Genomic DNA, 20176 nt, shown 5'->3' on the forward strand with positions numbered 1-20176 from the left:
CAAAAAGATATCCAAGGAATTGATAATGCCAGTCATCATCGTTCAAACTGTGATTAACAAATGGAAAATCAAGGGCTCTGTAAAAACAAAACCACGGTCAGGTATACCAACCAAAATTTTGTCCACAACTGCCGGGAAAATTGTTTGGGATGCAAAAAATAAAACCCCACAAACAACATCAGCTGAAAAACTGGACACTCTGAAAACTAGCGGCATGGCTGTTTCAAGATGCACAATAAGGAGGCACTTGAAGAAAAATGGACTGCATGGTCGAGATGCCAGAAGAAAGCCATTACAGCGCAAATGCCACAAAATAACTCACCTACAATACACAAAACAACACAGAGACAAGCCTCAAAACTTTTGGAACAAGGAAATTTGGGGTTATGAGACCAAAATTTAACTTTTTAGCCACAACCATAAACGTTACATTTGGAGAGTGGTCAATAAGGCCTATGATGAAAGGAACACCATTCCTACTGTAAAGCAATGAGGTGGATTGCTGATGTTTTGGGGATGTATGAGCTACACAGGCACAGGAAATGTGGTCAAAGGTGAAGGAAAGATAAATGCAGCACATTATCCAAAAATACTGGAGGCAAATTTGCAATCATCAGCCCCGAAGCTGCACATATTACGCATTTGGATGTTCCAACATGACAACGATCCAAAACACAAGGCCAAGTCGACCTGTCATTGTCTACAGCTGTGCAAAGTGAAAGTTCTGGAGTGGCCATCTCCGTCTCCTGACCTCAATATCATTGAACCACTCTGGGGAGATCTCAAGAGTGCAATTCATGCTAGACAGCCCAAGAATTTGCAGAAACTGGAGGCTTTTTGCCAAGAAGAGCGGGCAGCTTTACCATCTGAGAAAATAAAGAACATCATCCACAACTACCACAAAAGACTTCAAGCTGTCTTTGATGTTAGAGAGATCATGGTATTAAGAAATTGGGTATGGGAACTTTTGATCAGGGTCATTTGGATGTTTTGGATTGTCATTATGATTTAAAAGGAGAAAACACAGTAGTTTGCCAATACATTTCTTCACCCAATCACTAACCATGAGTGGAGAAAAAGGTTTGGTGTTATCATTCATATTCTCTGAAATAAGGCCAAGAAAGCAAAAATTCTGCCGGGAATGTAATTTTTGAGCACAAATGTATATATATATATATATATATATATATATATATATATATATATATATATATATGTATATATGCAGTGCAGACCAAACATTTGGACACACCTTCTCATTTAAAGATATATCTGTATTCTCATGGCTATGAAAATTGTAAATTCACACTAGAGGCATCAAAACTATGAATTAACACATGTGGAATTATGTACTTAACAAAAAAGGGTGAAACAACTGAAAATATGTCTTATATTCTTATTCTAGGTTCTTCAAAGGAGCCACCTTTTGCTTTGATGACTGCTTTGCACACTCTTGGCATTCTCTTGATGAGCTTCTAGAGGTTGTCACCAGAAATGGTCTTCCAATAATCTTGAAGGAGTTACCAGAGATGCTTAGCACTTGTTGGCCCTTTTGCCTTCACTCTGCGGTCCAGATCACCCCAAACCATCTCGATTGGGTTCAGATTTGGTGACTGTGGAGGCCAGGTCATTTGGCGTAGCCCCCACCACTCTCCTTCTTGGTCATATAGCCCTTACACAGCCTGGAGGTGTGTTTGGGATCATTGTTCTGTTGAAAAATAAACGATGGTCCAACTAAACGCAAACCGGATGGAATAGCATGCTGCTGCAAGATACTGTGGTAGCCATGCTGGTTCAGTATGCCTTCAATTCTGAATAAATCATGTAGAGTCCATCCGTTCACCTTTTCTGCGTCACACAAAGACACGGTGGTTGAAACCAAAGATCTCAAATTTGGACTCATCATTTGGACTCATCAGACCAAAGCACAGATTTCCACTGGTCTAATGTCCATTCCTTGTGTTATTTAGCCCAAGCAAGTCTCTTCTGCTTGTTGCCTGTCCTTACCAGTGGTTTCCTAGCAGCTATTTTACCATGAAGGCCTGCTGCACAAAGTCTCCTCTTAACAGTTGTTGTAGAGATGTGTCTGCTGCTAGAACTCTGTGTGGCATTGACCTGATCTCTAATCTGAGCTGCTGTTAACCTGCGATTTCTGAGGCTGGTGACTCAGATAAACTTATCCTCAGAAGCAGAGGTGACTCTTGGTTTTCCTTTCCTGGGGCGGTCCTGATGTGAGCCAGTTTCTTTGTAGCGCTTGATGGTTTTTGCAACTGCACTTGGGGACACTTTCAAAGTTTTTTCGGACTGACTGACATTCATTTCTTAAAGTAATGATGGCCACTCATTTTTCTTTACGTTGCTGCTTTTTCCTTGCCATAATACAAATTCTAACAGTCTATTCAGTAGGACTATCAGCTGTGTATCCACCAGACTTCTGCTCAACACAACTGATGGTCCCAACCCCATTTATAAGGCAAGAAATCCCACTAATTAAACCTGACAGGGCACACCTGTGAAGTGAAAATCATTTCCGGTGACTAGCTCTTGAAGCTCATCAAAAGAATGCCAAGAGTGTGCAAAGCAGTCATCAAAGCAAAAGGTGGCTACTTTGAAGAACCTAGAATATAAGACATATGGTAATTTCGGTTGTTTCACACTTTTTTGTTAAGTATATAATTCCACATGTGTTAATTCATAGTTTTGATGCCTCCAGTGTGAATTTACAATTTTCATAGTCATGAAAATACAGAAAAATCATTAAGTGAGAAGATGTGTCTAAACTTTTGGTCTGTACTGTATATATATAAAATATATATATATATATATATATATGTATATATATATATATATATATATATATATATATATATATATATACACTCACTGGCCACTTTATTAGGTACACCTGTCCAACTTCTTGTTAACACTTAATTTCTAATCAGCCAATCACATGGCGGCAACTCAGTGCATTTAGGCATGTAGACATGGTCAAGACAATCTCCTGCAGTTCAAACCGAGCATCAGTATGGGGAAGAAAGGTGATTTGAGTGCCTTTGAACGTGGCATGGTTGTTGGTGCCAGAAGGGCTGGTCTGAGTATTTCAGAAAGTGCTGATCTACTGGGATTTTCACGCACAACCATCTCTAGGGTTTACAGAGAATGGTCCGAAAAAGAAAAAAAATCCAGTGAGCGGCAGTTCTGTGGGCGGAAATGCCTTGTTGATGCCAGAGGTCAGAGGAGAATGGGCAGACTGGTTCGAGCTGATAGAAAGGCAACAGTGACTCAAATCGCCACCCGTTACAACCAAGGTAGGCCTAAGAGCATCTCTGAACGCACAGTGCGTCGAACTTTGAGGCAGATGGGCTACAGCAGCAGAAGACCACACCGGGTACCACTCCTTTCAGCTAAGAACAGGAAACTGAGGCTACAATTTGTACAAGCTCATCGAAATTGGACAGTAGAAGATTGGAAAAACGTTGCTTGGTCTGATGAGTCTCGATTTCTGCTGCGACATTCGGATGGTAGGGTCAGAATTTGGCGTAAACAACATGAAAGCATGGATCCATCCTGCCTTGTATGGAGCATCTTTGGGATGTGCAGCCGACAAATCTGCGGCAACTGTGTGATGCCATCATGTCAATATGGACCAAAATCTCTGAGGAATGCTTCCAGCACCTTGTTGAATCTATGCCACGAAGAATTGAGGCAGTTCTGAAGGCAAAAGGGGGTCCAACCCGCTACTAGCATGGTGTACCTAATAAAGTGGCCGGTGAGTGTATATATATATATATATATATATATATATATATATATATATATATACACTCACCGGCCACTTTATTAGGTACACCATGCTAGTAACGGTGCCCTTCTGGCACCAACAACCATGCCACGTTCAAAGGCACTCAAATCACCTTTATTCCCCATACTGATGCTCGGTTTGAACTGCAGGAGATTGTCTTGACCATGTCTACATGCCTAAATGCACTGAGTTGCCGCCATGTGATTGGCTGATTAGAAATTAAGTGTTAACAAGAAGTTGGACAGGTGTACCTAATAAAGTGGCCGGTGAGTGTATATATATATATGTACGCATATACACTGTATACTGTATATATATATATGTATATGTTACAGTAATATGTAGTAAGAATTCTTTATGTCTATAGCGCAAAAAAATCTGCAATACTTTACAAGTAAGAGGGTACATACACACACAATATCAGACATTACAGAGTAAAAATATGAATATAATTTGTATCAAGGCATGCAAAGACCTTGCTTGAAGCTTGTACTCTTTTAGTATAAAGGGGTGACTCAAAAAGTAAAAGTTCTTTCCTTTCAACATGGTCCTCTTTAGTATAAAAAAGTCAGGAAGTGAGTAGGAATGAGAAAGGGGGGAAATGAAATAAAAGTTATTTGAAAGAGAGTTTGTCAGCATAATTTCACATCCCTAAACTATTTAAATGAGCATGTAGTTCTTTCAAAGACAAATCCAGCAATTAACATTAACATGGCAAGTGTGTTTCTGCACTCCTGGGAAGTTTGAACTAATGTGCAACTGATATGTAAATGAGACTGGAAAACTATTCGTAGATCTGAAGCCTCTGTCCCTCCAACTCTATTCTCCACTCAGAGTCACCGCCTCCTGCTTGAATGGTAGCTCAAATGCCTAAAGGCATGCAGCAAAGTGGCTGTCAGTCAAGTAGGTGTAGACGAGAATAGAGCTGGAGTGACAGACGCATCAGATCCACACCTTCATTCACATATCAATTCAAACTCTAACTTTCAGTATGGAGAATCAGACTGATGATGTAAAAGCATATAAGTGTAAAGTCCTTAAGTCTACGTTCACATTTGCGGTCTGCGCCGCAGCGTCGGGCGCCGCAGCGTCGCCGCATGCGTCATGCGCCCCTATATTTAACATGGGGACGCATGGACATGCATCGCACTTGCGTTTTGCGCCTCATGCGTCCCTGCGGCGCCCGCGTCCGGTTGCAGAGGACGCAGCAAGTTGCAATTTTGCTGCGTCCAAAATCAATGAAAAAAAGGACGCATGCGGCGCAAAACGCAGCGTTGTGCATGCGTTTTGCTGCGTTTTTGTTTGCGTTGTGCGTTGCGGCGCCGACGCTGCGGCGCACAACGCAAATGTGAACGTAGCCTTAGAAGGGCTCCACGCACATATTAATAGAATTTTTAATGTCTGTGCTAAATCCTAAAAAAAATGAAACTTGTGAGTTTTCAAAGCAGGCTGAATGATAAAAATGAATCTAAGGAGTAACACATGTGACAACCAACTGAGTTTATGTAGCAGACTTTGCTAAGCTCAGCAGAACTGTCTACGGGCTATAACCTATGTGTAATCATATGCAAAAAAATCAGAACAACATTGTAATAAATCAGTAAAACTCAAATTTAAGGTAAACATCTATGGTTAAATGGCATCTTGACAGTTACATGTACAGTGTCCTCCGGTTTCCTAGCAAAGGAGCACACTACTCAGATGACACACCTGGTTAACATTGAAAAAGGAGGAAGTGAGCAACTCTGCAATGTACTTAACTTTCAGACATTTATTATAAGGGCTAGATATTTTCATAAATATTATAAAAATTTATTAAAGCATCACTCTAGCATTTTTTTTATTGCAGCTCTGGAGTGGTGCTACTAATTTGAATTCCCTGCCGCTAGTCTTACACTGTTCAGCCTCTGTCTTCAGCTGTTCCAGTCACCAGCTCCTGTCCAGATATGCCAACTTGTCAGTGCAACATCTGACTAACTGGAAGTCAGAAGTAATGGTCAGAATCTTTCAGTGTCAGTCTATGAGAGCCTCGTTCTGGCCTCATTCTGGATCTCATAAACTGACATTGAGTTGTGATTTCAACATCGCTGAAGCAAACACTGGAGCGATCCGGTAGGTCACAAACTACTGTTGGAGCAACACCTATGAAATATGCAGACTGCGGCTGGTAAGTGTAATACATTAGACAGGGAACTTAGATTAGAAGCCTCACTCCAGCACTGTAATAAAAAAAAAGTCTAGAGTGATTATTTAAGAAAATAAGAAAATTAAATATGGACGCTGGAATTAAAATTTTTCACTGGGAATTAATCAGATTTTCTGTGTAGTCCATTCTAGAGAACTGGTGCTTTACAAGAAAATTCTTGAAGATGGAATTATGGGGATTTAAATTATAGAAAATATTAGTCTTAGATCATTATCAGGAAGACGAGCTTGATGTAAGATGGTACATATAAATGAGAGAGGAGATTCAAGGTGGTTCAGCATGGAGCAAACTTTTCAGCTTGAGTTTGATACATTTATTTTGAATTCTGTGGCAGATGACAAATCGATTTAATGACTGGCACAGGGTAGAGGCATCTGTTTAGAGGCCATTCATTTTCATAGCCGTAATGCAAAGTCTATCTTCATGTGTATTGATATATTTAGACTTCACATCATCAGCATAAAGTTATGCTACTTATCTGCTATTATCATTAAATGATAATAATAGATTCATAATATATTATAACTTGTACAATTATAACTGCTGAATATGTTCTAAAATATGTAGGAGGTACGCATTCATAAAGTTAAATAATTATCCATGTGTAGAAAGGTTCAAGCTGTAACTAATGCAATGATATTTCGTTACGTATAACTAGCTGTAAAATAATTAAAAAGTTCAGCTAGGTTTGGAGTCATTAATGATTAGCTCAGAATTCCATTACTTCTGTAAATGTGTGGAGGTGAAAATGTAGACTCTTTTCAAGCCAGTCAACTTTCACCCTAAATGCAGTGATCTGTTTTTATAGCATATGCTTTGTGTGCATGAAAATTATCAAAATGAAACAATAGCTTTATGCAAAAGTTTTCTCTGGAGTGTCATTGCATTTAGAGGCTGAAATGTTTCTATTTACATTGAGATCTAATGGGTTACATTTCTCATTGTGGAACCTGACCTGCCAGGCCTAGCTTCTAAGAGTGGAGAGACTTAGGGTATGTGCACACGTCCGGATTTCTTGCAGAAATTTCCTGAAGAAAACCGGAAATTTTCTGCAAGAAATCCGCCTTTTTTTTTGCGTTTTTTTTTCCGTTTTTTTCGCGTTTTTTTAGCATTCTGCAAGCGTAATTAGCTTGCAGAATGCTAAAGTTTTCCAAGCGATCTGTAGCATTGCTTGGAAAACTGACTGACAGGTTGGTCACACTTGTCAAACATACTGTTTGACAAGTGTGACCAACTTTTTACTATAGATGCTGCTTTTGCAGCATCTATAGTAAAAGATAGAATGTTTAAAAATAATAAAAAAATTAAAAAAAATGCTTATACTCACCCGCAGACAGCTGATCTCCTCACCGGCGTCCGTTCCGTATAGATGGTGTGCGCGCAGGACCTTCCATGACGTCACGGTCACGTGAGCGGTCACATGACCGGTCTCGACCAATCACAGGACCGTGACGTCATCGGCAGGGTCCTTCACCGCACACCAGCTACAGGAACTGAACGGCAGCGTGCAGCGGTGAGGCGGGGACATCGAGGGTGAGTATAGGACTATTTTTTATTTTAATTCTTTTATTTTTGACCAATTATATGGTGCCCAGTCCGTGGAGGAGAGTCTCCTCTCCTCCACCCTGGGTACCAACCGCACATAATCTGCTTACTTCCCGCATGGTGTGCACAGCCCCGTGCGGGAAGTAAGCAGATCAATGGACTCCTAGGTGTGCGGAATCCCTGCAATTCCGCATTTTTAATGAACATGTTGCTTTTTTTTCCGCGATGCGATTTTTTCGCGGAAAAAATCGCAACATTTGCACAAAAAATGCGGAATACACTGTAAATAATAGGAGGCATATGTTAGCGTTTTTTTCGCGTTTTTATCACGTTTTTATAGCGAAAAAACGCGAAAAAAACGCTAAAAATCCTGAACGTGTGCACATGGCCTTAGTATATTTTCAATGCATGCTTCTCTGGGAAGTTAAGTATGCAAATTGCCTTTTCAGGGAGGAAGAGAACATAGAACTCTAGTGCCACCTACTGGATATAGTAATACTAAAAGTCAACATGATAAGGCTTAGGATACATCCAAACAAGAATCTCAATTTGAAGGAAATGTGTTCACATTCCCAAGGTGTTTTCATTGAAACATTGAACCTTAAACATAGTACTCAAGTTACTATACAGCAGGTGAAATAGGTATTAAACGCGTCACCAAATTTCTATGTAAATATATTTCTAAAGGTGCTATTGCCATGAATATCTAACCAGATGTTGGTAACAACTAGAGTTGAGTGACTTTTACTTTTTTCAGATCGAGTCGGGTTTCACGAAACCCAACTTTGTCAAAAGTCGGTTCGGGTGAAATCGGCCGATTATTGCGTAAAGTCGGGGGCCGACTGACACACAAAACCCAATGCAAGTCAATGGGGAATCAAAGTCGGCAGTGAGTGGGGGACAGGAAAACACTTACAGTGTCCATTTTAATGCCAAAAACATCAATTCTTATTACTGAATCTTGTCAATCTTAATTTACTTTATAATAATAGTTAGGCATTGAAAACTAGTGGTCATTTGGCTAAAGTTGTGGGGGGGTAGGGCTGGCTCAAGTTTTTCGTGGGCCCAGGAAATGCGGAATACGTCACGGCGGTGGAGCAGGGAGAGGTAAGTATTTCAACTTTGCAAGTGCTGTGATCCTGAGCAAGCAGTGGGGGCCAACTCGTTGGCATTGGCACTGGCACAGGGCCCCTCATAGTACGGCGGTGTGTTTGACTGCGGGTGGCCTCCCATCAGAAGAGACACTTTTGGATACTATGAGGGGCCCTGTGCCAGTGACGTCGCCAACGAGTATGCCCCCCCACCTGATGAAGGAACCTGCACTTTCATCTGCACCTTCCTCTTTGTCCCCGTGTAAGGTGATATAGTAAGCGGGAAGGGGAACCTGACTTTCAGCAGGGTCAGATTCTGGCTGTGTAGAGTGCAAGGGGAATGTAGTGGTCTGGTTCAATGTACCAGCAGACTCATCTAGCAGTGGCTGGGCAATGGGCAGGATGAGGAGGAAACACAGATAAAGGCCCAAGTAATAAAGTGGGCTAAATGCAGTTCAAAATTGGTAACAGGACTAAACAGGCGGCATTGCTTTGTTCAGCGGAGGACAACTGTAATGAGAGGCTGACCCAGTGAGTAGGCCCAAATAAGTAAGTAGGCTAAATGCAGTTCAAAATTGGTAACAGGACTAAACAGGCGGCATTGCTTTGTTCAGTGGAGGACAACTGTAATGAGAGGCTGACACAGTGAGTAGGCCCAAATAAGTAAGTAGGCTAAATGCAGTTCAAAATTGGTAACAGGACTAACCAGGTGGCATTGCTTTGTTTAGGGGAGGACAACTGTAATGAGAGGCTGACACTGTGAATAGGCCCAAAAAAGTAAGTAGGCTAAATGTCTGCCAAAAACTTTTTCATAAATAAACAGGTGGCATAGCTAGGTACAGGGGTGGGCTCCTCTGCTGAGTAGCAGACAGTGGTAGTAGGCGCAAAGTATTAACTGGTCTAAATGGAGGCCAGGGCCCCTGTATATTTTAACTATCATCTATCATTTCAATAAATTTGTATTGGCAGTGCCATTGAAGGATTTAACAGCACAGACTACACAGTGGTGGAGCAGGGAGAAGTAAGTATTGCAAGTGATAGAGCACTGATCGAGCTGGGGTGAACACTCTCTCTTGGCCGGCGGTACTGGCACAGGGCCCCTCATATTACAACGGTGTGTCTGACGTTGGTTGTGCACCACCACCATCAGAGACACTTCATTGTACTATGAGGGACCCTTTGCCAGTGCCGTCGCCCAAGAGTGGGCACACCCACCTGTCCAGGCAAATGGCACTCGCACGGGTGCTTGCGCCAGGTGGTGACAACGGACCTGTGGGGGGAGTCAGCCCATTTAGGGAGGTACAAAAATGGCCTATGGTGGACATTCAGCAGCTGTAAATAGAGGAATTGGAGAAGTCAGTAAGAGGAGGCCAAAAGCAAGACATTTTTCAGGCAAGCTACGTGTCAGCAGGGGAAGGTGGGCGAAATAATTTGAAATCCATGATTGGTTCATTTTAATGAAGCATAGATCATCAACATTTCGGGTAGCCAGACATGTCCTTTTTTCGGTCAGTATTGAACCAGCAGCACTGAATACTCTTTCTGATAGCACACTAGCAGCAGGGCATGCGAGCTCCTGTAATGCAAATTCTGCCAATTCAGGCCAGGTGTCTATTTTATATGCCCAGTAATCAAAGGGGAATGACCTGTGAGGGAGAACATCGATAAGGGCAGAAAAGTAGTTCATAACCATACTGGAAAAATGCTGTCTCCTGTCACTTTGAATCAATTCAGCAGTACCTGTCGTGACAGCGGTCGTTGCAAAATCACTCCACAACCTGGTCATAAAACCCCTCTGTCCAACGCCACTTCGGATTTGTGCACCTCTAACACCTCTGCCATGTTGCCCACTACGGCTCGTGTGAGAACCATCACCACCGTTGTGTGCTGGGAATGCCTAAACCAAACGGTCTACAAGAGTTGCTTGTTTGGTAGCCAATATTTGCTCAAGGTTCTCATGTGGCATGATATTTTGTAATTTTCCTTTATATCGTGGATCCAGGAGGAAGGCCAACCAGTAATCGTCATCGGTCATCATTTTGACAATGCGGGGGTCCCTTTTTAGGATACGCAAGGCATACTCAGCCATGTGGGCCAATGTTCCAGGTGTCAATTCACTGCTTGTGCTGGGTTGATGAGCACTTTCTGGCAAATCAACATCACTTGCGTCCCGCAAAAACCCTGTACCTGACCTTGCAATGCCACCAGTTTCTATTGCCCCCTGAGAAGCATCCTCCTCCCATAAATTTTTATTCCCATCATCCTCCTCCTCTTCATCTGCCACCTCGTCCAGGAGAGTTCCCTGAGCTGACAATGGCTGACTGTCATCAAGGCTTCCCTCCTCTTCGGCTCCTTAATGTGCGTCAAACTTTGCATCAGCAGATACATTAGGTGGATGCTCATGCTTATGATGGCGTCATCTGCCCTTATCAGCCGTGTGCATTCCTCAAAACACTGAAGGACTTGACAGAGGTCTTGTAGCTTCAACCACTGCACAACAGACAACTCCATGTCTGCCATCCAAGTGCCTGCCCGCATATGTGTATCCTCCCACAAATAAATTACAGCACTCCTCTGTTCGCACAGCCTCTGAAGCATGTGCAGTGTGGAGTTCCACCTTGTTACAAGTTCGATTATTAGGTGGTGCTGGGGAAGATTCAGCGATCGCTAATGGTTCAGCATACGGCTGGAGTGTACGGGCGACCGGCGGATGTGCGAGCAAAGTCTTCACACCTTCAGGAGCAGGGCTGGTAACCCCAGATAATTTTTCAGGAAGCACTGCACCACCAGGTTCAAGGTGTGAGCCAGGCAAGGTATGTGTTTCAGTTCTGAAAGCGCTATGGCAGCCATAAAATTCCTTCCGTTATCACTGACTACATTGCCTGCCTCAAGATGTACACTGCCCAGCCATGACTGAGTTTCTTGCTGCAAGTACTCGGCCAGTACTTCCGCAGTGTCTGTTGTCGCCCAAACACTTCCTTTGCAACACAGCCTGCTGATGCTTACCCCTAGCTGTTTGATAATGGGACACCTCATGTGCAACACTGGCAGCTGCGGATGGAGTGGACGTGTGACTGCACTCTGTGGATGAGCTTTCGCTTCTGGAGGAGGAGGAGGGGTGGCGAACGCCTACAGCCAATTGTTTCCTAGACCGTGGGCTAGGCAGAACTGTCCCACTATGGCTGTCCCCAGTGGATCCTGAATCCACCACATTAACCCAGTGTGCTGTGATGGACACGTAACATCCCTGGCCATGCCTACTGGTCCATGCATCTGTTGTGAGGTGCACCTTTCCACTGACTGACTGCCTCAGTGCATGGACAATGCGGTCTTTGACATGCTGGTGGAGGGCTGGGATGGCTTTTCTCACAAAGAAGTGCCGACTGGGTAGGTCATAGCGTGGTACTGCGTAGGCCATCAGGGCTTTGAAAGTTTCGCTCTCAACCAACTAGTAGGGCAACATCTCTAACGAGATTAGTCTAGCAATGTCGGCATTCAAACCCTGTGTACGTGGATGAGAGGATGAGTACTTTCTTTTCCTAACGAGAGTCTCTTGTAGGGTGAGCTGGACTGGAGAGCTGCATATGGTGGAACTAGCGGTGGTGGTGATGGACATGGCGGATTGAGAGAGGGTTGGTGATGGTATTCTTGATGTTGGCCTACATACAGTGTTTCCTACCAATAACCTTGTGATTCCTTGACTGCTTTGGCCTTGCGACGATACCTCCACATTTGCTGCTGGTGGTGTCCTAACCGGTGGGCTTACAGTGAGGGAAGCAATGTATCATTGCTGACTACCTTCATTCTGAGCAGGTGCACCAACGGTACGTGATGTTTGGTAGTTAGTCCAGGCTTGCAAGTGCATGCTGGTTAAATTTTGAAGATTCTTTCCTCTGCTAAAGGTCTTTGAGCATTTCTTACAGATAACTTTTAACTGATCATTCGGATCTTGGTTAAAAAATTGCCACACTGCACTCTTCCTACTATCGAATACCTTTTCAGGCATTGCATGCTGTGATACTTTCACCAGATGGCCACGCTGTCCTAAAACTGTTTTTGTTTTTTACACACGTTTTTGGCCTGATACGGGCCTGCCAGATGACAGCTGTTGCGATGTAGATGGCTGCTGCGGATCATCCTCCTCCGCTTCTGAGTTACTGGCAGCGGCACCCTCTTCCCCCAATGGCTGCCAATCTGGGTCAACAACTGGGTCATCTATCACCTCCTCTTCAATGTCATGTGCACCTTCCTCTGTGTCATTGTGTAAGGTGCTATAGCGTTCGGGACAGGGCACCATAGTCTCATCAGGGTCAAATTATGGCTCAGTACACTGCGAGGGCAATGTAGTGATATGAGTCAATGGAACAGCATAATAATCTAGCTGTGGCTGTGCATCAGTGCACTCCATGTCGAATTCATCTTGTAATGGGCAGTTAACAATTTCCCTTTCTAACCCATGCACAGTATGCGTAAAGAGCTCCATGGAGTAACCTGTGGTGTCTCTTGATGCATCCTTCAATTTGGTTTGGGTGAAGGACACAAGGAATTGTCTTGTTCCTGACCGGGAGCATCCACTCACAACTCACTGCTTTTATATTTTGAACTTTCTGAAGAGGAGGCAAAAGAGCTAGAGGCTGAGTCAGCAAGGAAAGACAAAACTTTTTCCTGCTGCTCCTGCTTTAAAAGCGGTTTTCCGACTCCAAGATAAGGGAGCCTTCGAGGCCTTGTGTAGCCAGATGATGACGCTGGCTCAAAATCTCCAGCCTTAGGTGCTATTTTGCTTTTCCCATTACCACCAGATGCTCCACCACCACCACCACCATCAGTACCAGCTGGCAACGACCGCCCACAGCCTCTTCCACCAGACTTCCTCATTTTTGGGAAAATGTTACCAAAATAACAACCATTATATGGTACTGTAAAACAAGATAGAAGGTGTATATAAACTTGTTGAGAATTTAAATCTACCTTTTTATTTTGGGGAGACTGAACGAAAACTCAGGCCCAGTGTATAACACAACACAATGTAAGTGGCAGAACGTGGCTGGCTGATATACGACAAACTAACAGAACTGACGTATATCCACTTTGTGACAATTTGAAACACCCTTTTTTTGGGGGGAGACAGCACCACAACTCAGGCCCAGTGTGTAACACAACACAATGTAAATGGCAGAAAGTGGCTGGAAGATATCTGAAAAAATCCAAGGTCTGTATTACAATTTCAATCTCCCTACAATGATCTCAGGACAAGTATGGCAGCAACAAAAAGGACTGCTGCACACAAAAGTGTGGACAAATAAACAAGATAACTGCAGAAAGGATCAACAGGATTTTTGCTTTTAAAAAAGCAGTTGGTTTGCACAGCAGCATGCAAACAGCAATGCAGCTATCAGGGAGCCTTATAAGGCAGCCTAATAAGCTACAGAGCTGATGCACAAAAAAATAGCCTCCACTGTCCACTATATCCCTTCTTCTGATGAAGCTGCAGCAACCTCTCCCTATGCTGAGATCGGCAGAAGTAAGATGGTAGTCGGCGTGCACGCCCCTTTATAGCCCCTGTGACACTGCAGAAAGCAAGCCAATCACTGTCATGCCCTTCTCTAAGATGGTGGGGACCGAGACCTATGTCATCACGCTGCCCACACTCTGCGTCCTCCTTTATTGGCTGAGAAATGGCGCTGAACGCATCATAAGAAACGCGACTTTGGCGTGAAGATCGCCGACCTCATGGCTGATCCCACACTAGGATCGGGTCAGGTTTCATGAAACCCGACTTTGCCGAAAGTCGGCGATTTTTTAATTTGTCCGATCCGTTTCACTCAACCCTAGTAACAACTCTTTTAATCCACACAGGAAAATAAATTAAACAATAAATGTCCATAAATTAAGTTGTGTGCAATGATGAGAAATGACACAGGAAATGACACATGAAGAAAGAGGTGCAAAAATTCATGTAAAGTCATGACACCAGCTGAAATCTACCAGTAATGATAAAGCAATCCTGCCACATAGTAAAAAAAAAATAATATCAGCTGGTTCAACTGATAGACTATAAAAAGGTGTCTCATTAACAAGCTGCTACACAAGAAACATTTCATGATGGGTAAAACCAATAAGTTGTCTGAAGACCTTTGCAACCTTATTTTTGCAGAACAGATTGATAGCATTGGTTGCAAAATAATTTATAAACTACTGAACATTCCAGTGAGCACTGTTGGTTCCATAATCCAAAAAAGAAAAAACATTATTTCAAGATAAACCAGCCACAACCAGGTGCTCGTAGCAAGATATCAGAAAAAGGAGTGAAAACAAATATCCAAGTGTCAAGGATCACCTGTGGAGAGCTCTAGAAAGATCAGCAAACAGCAGGTAGAATTGTTTCAAACAAAACAATAAGTAATGCAATCAACTTCCATTGCCGGTATGGTATGCAAGCGCACTATACTAGACTCCATTACTTAACAAAAAACATTTTCAAGTGTGTTTAAAGTTTGCTCAACAACATTTAGACAAGCTTGTGAAATGCTGGAAGAATATGGTCTGGTCATGTGACACCAAAATTGAACTCTTTGGGTGCCATCCTTATTTGGAGGTCAAAAGGCACTGCATTCCACCCCAAAAACAACATACCAACAGTGAAGTTTGGAGGTGGGAATATCATGGAGCGGGGCTTTTTATCAGCATGCGGCACTTTCAAACTTCATGGGATTGAAGGAATGATGAATGGACAAATGTACTCAAGCATTATTGAAAAAATCTGCTGCTATATGCCAAGCTGGTGAAGATGAATCAAGGTTAAATATTTCAGCAAGGCAATGATCCCAAACACATGGCCAAGGAAAATCTCAATTGGTTTTGGAGAAAGAAAATAAAGCTACTACAATGGCCCAGCCAATCACATGAACTCAATCAAATGGAAGATATGTGGAAGGAGCATAGATGTCATAGAAGGTGTCCACAGAAACTTCAAGATATGAAGAGTATTTGTGTGGTGTGGAAGAATGGGTCAAAATTACACCTGAGCAATGCATGCAACTAGTTTCTCCATATAGAAGGCATCTTAAAACTGCCATGACCAACAAAAGCTTTTGTATGAAGTATGAATTACATTTCAGTAAGCGTGTTTAATACTTTTTTCTATGTCATTTCTCATTATTACACATATCTTACCGGCATCTATGTTTTTTTCCCTCTGTGTACTGGATGGGTTGTTATTGACATCTGGTGAGAATTTCAAGTAATTACAAGAGCACTTTTAGAAATAGATTTACTTAGAAAATTTGTGACATGTTCAATACTTATTTCACTCTATGTATGTTGATACAATTTCAGTTCCCAGCATTAAAATTTTCACAGGGTTCACTGGGAATTAATTTTACACATAATACAAGTGCTTCTCACTAAATAAGAATATCATCAAAAAGTTGATTTATTTCAGTTCTTCAATACAAAAAGTGAAACTCATATATTATATAGAGTCACTACAAACAGAGTGATCTATTTCAAGTGCTTATTTCTGTTAATGTTAATGATTATGATTATGGCTTACAACCAATGAAAACCCAAAATTCATTATCTCAGTAAATTTGAATAGTTTATAACACCAGCTTGAAAAATGATTTTAAAATCCGAAATGTTGGCCTACTGAAATGTATGTTCAGTAAATGCACTCAATACTTGGTTGAGGCTCCTTTTGCATCAATTATTGCATCAATGTTGTGTTGCATGGAGGCAATCAGCCTGTGGCACTGCTAAGGTGTTATGAAAGTTCAGGTTGCATTGATAACACCCTTCAGCTCGTCTGCATTATTGGGTCTGGTGTCTCTCATCTTCCTCTTAGCGATACCACATAGATTCTCTATAGGGTTAAGGTCAGACAAGTTTGCTGGCCAATCAAGCACAGTGATACTGTTGTTTTTAAATCAGGTATTGGTACTTTTGGCAGTGTGGACAGGTGAGAAGTCCTGCTGGAGAATGAAATTTCCAGCTCCAAAAAGCTTTTTGGCAGAGGGAAGCATGAAGTGCTCTAAAAATTCCTGGTAGATGGCTGCACTGACTTTGGTATTGATAAAACACAGTGGACCTACACCAGCAGATGACATGGCCGTCCAAACCATCACTAATTGTAGAAACTTCACACTAGACCTAAAGCAGCTTGGATTGTGTGCCTCTTCATCCTTTCTCCAAATTCTGGGACCTTGATTTCCAAATGAAATGTTAAATTTACTTTCTTTTGAAAACAAAACCTTGGACCATTGATCAACAGTCCGGTTCTTTTTCTCATTGGCCCAAGTAAGAAGCTTCTGGCATTGTCTAATGGACATGAGTAGTTTGATACAAGGAAGGCAACACTTATAGCCCATGTCCTGGATACTTCTGTGTGTGGTGGCTCTAGAAGCAATGACTCCAGCAGCAGTCCATGCCTTGTTAATCTCCCCCAAATTTTTGAATGGACTTTTCTTAACAATCCTTTCAAGGTTGCTGTTATTCCTGTTGTTGCATAATCAATCAGTGGCAAATGGTTTTATTTTATAACGTTGGTATATCTGCCTACAACGTATGTGTTTTATGGCGCAAAATAAATTCCAATTGGAAAGCCAATAAACTGCATAAACTAAGACTCTTCTGGAAGAATTATAAAAGTGCTTTTTATGCCATCTTTTTTAGGAAGAAAAGTAAAATCCTGAAGTGAAGAAGCAGCAATCATAGTAAACCGTTTCTAGCACCATGCTCATCCCATGGGTCAGACAGAATAAGTTTATACCCAATACGAAGAAAACAGCCTGGTTAACCCCTCTCTGACCTTAAGGTACCGTCACACTAAACGATATCGCTAGCGATCCGTGATGTTGCAGCGTCCTGGCTAGCGATATCGTTGTGTTTGACACGCAGCAGCGATCAGGATCCTGCTGTGATATCGCTGGTCGTTGATTAAAGTTCAGAATTTTATTTGGTCGTCAGATCGCCGTGTATCGTTGTGTTTGACAGCAAAAGCAACGATACCAGCGATGTTTTACAATGGTAACCAGGGTAAATATCGGGTTACTAAGCGCAGGGCCGCGCTTAGTAACCCGATGTTTACCCTGGTTACCAGTGTAAAATGTAAAAAAACAAACAGTACATACTCACATTCGCGTCCCCCGCCATCCGCTTCCTGCACTGACTGAGCGCCGGCCCTAAAGTGAAAACACAGCACAGCGGTGACGTCACCGCTCTGCTGTTAGGGCCGGCGCTCAGTCAGTGCAGGAAGCGGACGCCGGGGGACGCGAAGGTGAGTATGTACTGTTTGTTTTTTTACATTTTACACTGGTAACCAGGGTAAACATCGGGTTACTAAGCGCGGCCCTGCGCTTAGCAACCCGATGTTTACCCTGGTTACCCAGGGACCTCGGCATCGTTGGTCGCTGGAGAGCGGTCTGTGTGACAGCTCTCCAGCGACCAAACAGCGACGCTGCAGCGATCGGCATCGTTGTCTGTATCGCTGCAGCGTCGATTAGTGTGACGGTACCTTTAGACGTACTATCCCGTCGAGGTGACCTGGGCCTATCTGACCCTCGACGGGATAGTACGTCATGCCCTTCAATGCGATACCGCAACTTAAGTTGCGGTGATTGCATTAAAGTTCTGATGCCATCTTACCTTAGGGAAGATGGTGTCGGCCTCCAGGGCACTGTCACCGCCCACCAGGCCTCCCGATCACTGTGATTGGCTGTTCATTTCTAAACAGCCAATCACAGCCATTCTCGCTGTTTCAGCCAATCGGAGCTGCTGAAACAATGAGGTCACAGGCTAGGATCGAGTACTGATGTACTCGATCGTAGGTCCGGTGCCTGGCAACGCCACCGATCCTAGGCTAGAACCTAGCACAGGCCCAGCAGGGCCTGCAGGAGCTGATTGGCGCGATCGATGTAATCATCGAAAGTGCCAATCACAGGGCACAGCGGCGGTCATGCAATGACCGCTCTGTGCCCTGCAGGTGACCTGGCTGTGACCTGCCTAGCTAACAGCTCCGATCCTACACAGCCAGGTCACCAGCAGTTTCCAGGGTGACCAGGAAAGCTCTTATTGGTGGGATCGATGTTATGGTCAATCCCACCAATCACAGGTCACAGCAGCTGTATGACCGCTCTTTGACCTGTCTGTCACCTGCCTGACCTGTGTATGACCGCTCTGCAGGGGTCCTCACTCTAGCTGAGGATTCCTACAGAGCGGTCATACTGCTGGATCTTCCTGCTGGATCTTGTGCCTGGATCTCAATGCTGGATCTCCCTGCTGTGCTGGGTATTGTGGTGCCAAAGCAGCCTGTAGCACCACAATCCCTGCTAAAGAAAGAAGACTACTAAATGTAAGTTTTATCCCTGATCCCTGCTCAATCCCCCTTCATCCACCCCTTTGCGCCACCTGACTACAACCATACGTTTTGATCACTGATCCCTGCCCAATCCTCACATCCACCCCCATCCCCCTTCCCCTTCTTTTTACCCCCCTCCACCGCCCTTTGCACCTCCTTCCATGCGCCCACTTAACAGCCGCTGAGCGTTCATTGGTGAAGTAGTTCACCGATCAACTCTCGCGCTCGCTTTTTTTCCCTCAGCCCCTTTGCACAACCTCCGTACACAGATCCCGCAGCTGCCAAACTTTGATAAGTGAAGCAGTTCACTTATCAGAGTTTGTGCCTTCCGTTTTCTTTTGTTTTTTTTTTCACCCCCCCCTTGCCCGACCCCCGTGCGCACATGAAGCAGCCACCAAACTTTGATAAGTGAAACAGTTCACTTATCAGAGCTGGGCCTGCTGTTTTAGACACTTTTATTTTTGTCATCTCCGTGCACACATCCAGCAGCCGCCAAATTTTTATAAGTGACGCAAGTTCACTTATCAGAGCTAGGGCCTGCTGTTTTAGACTTTTCTTTTCACAGGTTTTTTTTCTCCTTTTAGTGTTTTCTTTTCAGATAATAGTTTGCACAAATCACTATCCCCCCCACACATACACATACAGATATCAATAAAGTACACCCAAGAACCATATTCACACAAAAATGTACCGCTTGTCCCAACAGTGCTATTCATTGGAGGAGGCATATGCTTTCCTTGCCTTTGACACTGATAGCGAGTGAAAGGATCCCACTTTTCTTTACTTTTCCGATTCTTCATCCTCATCCTCTTCTTCCTCCTCCTCATCTTCCTCCTCGGGTCCTCCTCGGGCCCCAGGCCGCAGACAGCGCATGCGCACCACCAGGAGGAAGTATAGGAGGTTACATACCAAAGATTCCCGCAGGGACTTGCTATGCTCGGTATTACAAGTAAATAATGAGTGCGGATTACTAAGGCCAGCGATTATATGAATATCAACCTATATGTTTAAGATGTTAAGGGGCCATCAATTCTCCACAAAGGTGGACCATATCCGCAAAAGATGTTCAATCTGTTATGCTTATATTATATTACCAATAATTAATCCGGCTCACAACAACCCATAAATATATAAACGTAAATCAAACAACCATTTAAAATATACATATGTGCACACAT

Source organism: Ranitomeya variabilis, chromosome 6, assembly GCF_051348905.1.
Source record: "Ranitomeya variabilis isolate aRanVar5 chromosome 6, aRanVar5.hap1, whole genome shotgun sequence".
Taxonomy (NCBI): Eukaryota; Metazoa; Chordata; class Amphibia; order Anura; family Dendrobatidae; genus Ranitomeya; species Ranitomeya variabilis.